The sequence below is a fragment of the Belonocnema kinseyi genome, chromosome 2, assembly GCF_010883055.1.
Source record: "Belonocnema kinseyi isolate 2016_QV_RU_SX_M_011 chromosome 2, B_treatae_v1, whole genome shotgun sequence".
Classification (NCBI taxonomy): Eukaryota; Metazoa; Arthropoda; class Insecta; order Hymenoptera; family Cynipidae; genus Belonocnema; species Belonocnema kinseyi.
Genome location: NC_046658.1, coordinates 157,615,165 through 157,619,655, shown reverse-complemented (window position 1 = coordinate 157,619,655; position 4,491 = coordinate 157,615,165).

The window sequence follows — 4,491 nt, the reverse complement described above, 5'->3', positions numbered from 1 at the left end:
TATCTCACCTGTAATAGCCAATGTTTTTATGGAACATCTAGAAACTAAAATCTTTAACCAAGCCAAACTTAAACCAGAATTCTGGTTTCGTTACGTTGATGACACATTTGTCATCTGGCGACATGAACGAGATGAACTAAATAAGTTTTTCGATTTTATCAATCAATTACATCCTAATATCCAGTTCACCATGGAAATAGAATTAAACGGAAAATTGCCTTTCTTGGACGTATTAGTTTACAAAAAATCTGATAACACAGTAGAACATGAAGTTTACAGAAAACCCACGCATACAAACAGATACTTACATGCCTCCTCCCACCATCACCTATCTCAAAAACAATCAGTCATCAACTCCCTTGTATACAGAGCTGTCTCCATAACAGACAAAGATAACTTACAAAAGGAATTACAAAACGTTAAACAAATGCTAATAGAGAACGATTACACAAACAAACAAATTGATAAATCAATAAGAAAACACACTCAAAAAAGCAAGTCAACACAACCTACGAAAGAAAGAGAGAGAAAAATGACCACCACTCTACCCTACATCCAAGGTGTCACAGAACAAATAGGAAGAATTCTCAACAAACACAACATTCAAACCATATTTAAACCACCTGCGAAAATAGGACAACTACTAAATAACTCTAAAGATAAAAAGGCACCCTTGAGTGATCCAGGAGTATATAAAATCCCTTGTTCTTGTGGCAAAGTCTATATTGGAGAAACCGGGAGTGCGGTGAGCCAACGTATGAAGGAACATGAAAGTAAAGTCAGGCTAAAACACTTCACGCAATCAGCACTAGCTGAACATCATATTGAAACAGGTCATAACATTTTATTTGATGAAACAAAAGACTTGATTGGCCAATCAAGTTCGACCAGTCTCCACGGTCCCCACCTGATTCCTCAGTTTCAGGTCAGCCCTGAAGATGTGAACTGCAATGTTCACGAAACGTCGGCAAACAATTCGTAGTTTTTTACACGAGTGAAACCCGAAATATCTCTTTTTATCAAAATGAATCATCGTGAAAGCATAAAATCTATTATCAAGTTTCAAGGTTATCACATGCATGTGTCAAGGTTAAATGTGAAAAGCAAGGATGATTGATTGCTTGCTTTCATATAATACAGTTAATTATATGTTTGATGCGTATAAGCTTCTCGAATGTTCTTTGCGGGTCCGCCTTTTTTAAGAAAAAGTAAGAGATATATTTATGGGAAGGAGAATAAAAGATACATGAATATAGTTTCCAGAATATTCTCAATGACTTCATCATCAAATTTCTACTGCGCAATTTTTTCGTAAACAACTTCAAGTTTATTTTCAACGATGCAGTACATTTTGCGATGTTCAAAAATGATATGCCACACATGCGGAATATAATTTAGAAACCTTCTACAACAATGTTTCATCATATGATGCAATATCAGACAATATTATGTTTATCAGTTTATTGTCAGATGTCAGATGTCAGATGATTGTAAAGAAAAAAGGCAACAAGAGCTAAAAAATCGCTTAAAAATATTTCTAAATAACATTCGCAAAATAACATGTATAACTATATAACATATATAACATATATAAACAACAGATATTAAGGAAGCTAAAACTAAATATGAAATGCGAACGCTAGTGATCATTGAAAACAAATTCTCCGTTTTTCTACCTCAAAGAATGGCAAAATTGTTTGAAGAGGATCATTGAAAACAAATTCTCCGTTTTTCTACCTCAAAGAATGGCAAAATTGTTTGAAGAGGATAAGAACATATTCGTGCAAATGAAAAAGGTCTGTGAAGATGAAAACCTTGAAATGGTGTATTTGGGTGGACGCTTCAATTCAATTAAATTTATTAAGAAGAAAAATCTATAAGGTGCGCAATATTTAAAAACTATCGCTCAGCCTGTGAAAACCTTCAGTGAGATTAACATTATCATGCCTTATACACCACGAAATCAAATGTCACATGCAACCACATTAAACCAGTATTCATCATTCACAAAGCAAATTGTCATCGGTGCTGACTTTGAAAAAGATGGAAATCTCGCCTCATCAGTGAAACTGCAAGCCAGTCATCCTCGTGCAAGTGTAACCCTGAATCCTGAAGATTGCAAATCATTCCAAAGTTACTTCAACCTCATTTCACTGTTTTTTTTATGGTCAAGAGAAGCACCAACGCATCGACTGCGAAAATTTCCATATACACATGACTGTATCGTTTGGTAGCTTTGGGGCAATATCAAGAAACTTAAAAATACTATTCGTTTGTGCTGCAAGAAACAACGTTTGCTGTTCTCCAGGAAGTCAGCCCTTGTGTCGACCGGTATCTTCTGGATATGAGTGTTATGCTGTTCTAACGTATAAAGGATATCATTATTGAAACCATCGCTTTACCTTTATAACACAGGCCGACAGAATTTCACAAAAGTCAAAAGCCATAAAGCAGACCAAACATTTCCGAAAGATTTTAATGCGCCGAATCCGAACTCAAAATTGCTCCTGTACGTCAGGTTTTCAAGATATCTTAACCTAAAAGTGCAAAAAATGCGTTTTTTAGCTGTTTTTGAGGTTATGTAACTGTACAAGATAAACGTTTACCACAAAGCTAATATGAAATTTGAAAGTACCAATCTTTCCCTTTCAAACCTACTTTGATTTATTAAGATATCTTTATTTTTCACCAAATTACTGTAATTTGAAAATTTTTATGTTAGCATGTTAACCCATTAACGCTGACCCAGTGGGCACAAAGTTTGGCGACGTCTTCACGACATCGTCACGACATCTTTACGATAACTTTACGACATCCTATGTCCATGTCGTTAAGGTGTCTTTACGCAATCGTAAATAAGACGCATGATCTGACGATGTCTTTACGACATCGTAAAGACAGCGAAACGACATGGACATAGGATGTCGTAAAGTTGTCGTAAAGATGTCGCCACTGGGGTAGTTTTCAGATTTATACAACGCATTCTCTATTGCTGACGGTACGATATTTTTTTCAAAATATTATCTCAGGGTTTTCGAGGGTGCCCCTTCTATTGCCGGTCACAATTTAGGGCTTAAAAAAAGAACAAAGGATCCCGCACAAAATACCAACAAAAAAGCGCAGAGTCGTTTGGAACCAAACTTTGCAAATTGATAAAACAATAAAAAATATGGAACCCGTGTCTTTTCATTTCTACGGGATCCGTTTTCTAGGGGTAGACACCACCCCTAACAAGCCACAAGCATACTAACCCACCTGACTCTGGGAACAATAAGTTTAGTTGCATATTTTTTTCGGAATAATGAAGTTCCATGCCACAAATGGGTTAACCCACCTACCTGCTAATCCACCTAAACCCAGAAATCACACCTACCAAATCATAACCAGGCTAACCCACCTAACCCTGGGAGCAGCGAATTTAGTCGTTTACATTTCGTGAAATAATTGAATTCCACACTAAAAGTGGGCCAACCTTGAAATGAAATTTTTCAATTTAACGTATTAACCCATTAACGCCGAGATGGTATGCCATTGTCCCTTTAAAATTCTATCTGAGGGGTTTCCTTTTCGATTGGCTCAGTTTTTTGTTATAACTCCTAGAAGAGCGAATATGGAAAACAGTTAGGGCTTTAAAAAAAAATTACTATTGTGAATTCATTTAGGATTTTCCAGCTTACTGAGGCAAGACTCAATATTTTCCAGCCACTTAATGCTGGACTTGGGATTGTGCAGCTACGCAAGGAAGTACTTAATATTTTCCAGCTAATTAAGGCAAGACTTTAGATTGCCCAGCCAATCAAGGAAAGACTTTAGATTGCCCAGCCAATCAAGGAAAGACTTTGAATTGCCCAGTCAACAAAGGCAAGACTTTGTATCGCCCAGCCAGTCAAGGCAAGACTTTGAATCACCCAGTCAGTCAAGGCAAGACTTTGAATCGTCCAGCCAGTCAAGGCAAGACTTGTGATTGTATGTTCAATGAAAGTAAAACTAATTGCTTGTTTTCTTTGGAAACGTTCACGCTTAATGTCAAACGATCGTTCAAAAGACTTTAGTTTATGACTAGTAGGGTCCTTATCATTTCTTTGCAAAGACTAGCAATAGTCGGTCATTATTCTTACATTGCATCGACCTTGATAATGTTGCTCTTTTTGTTGAAAGTCTTGATGAAAGCGTTCGCCCATATCTTCACTGAATGCTCGATCATTGTCTGGAAAATAATCCAAATGGGATTTGAGAAAATCTAATTTCATACTCATCAAACAACCTAATCTTTTAAAATTCTTTAACATACTAGATACAATAGTTCTAAACTTTGGATCTCGATTGTTCCCAAAAAATTTCTGTACAACATCTTTGAAACTCAACCATGCATCCTTTTCAATATATGTCATGGTTTTGATAAATTCATCATCTTTGATAAGTTTTCTTATATCGGGCACAAGAAAAATACCTTCTTTAACTTTGGCCTCACTTAAATGCGGAAATGTAGAT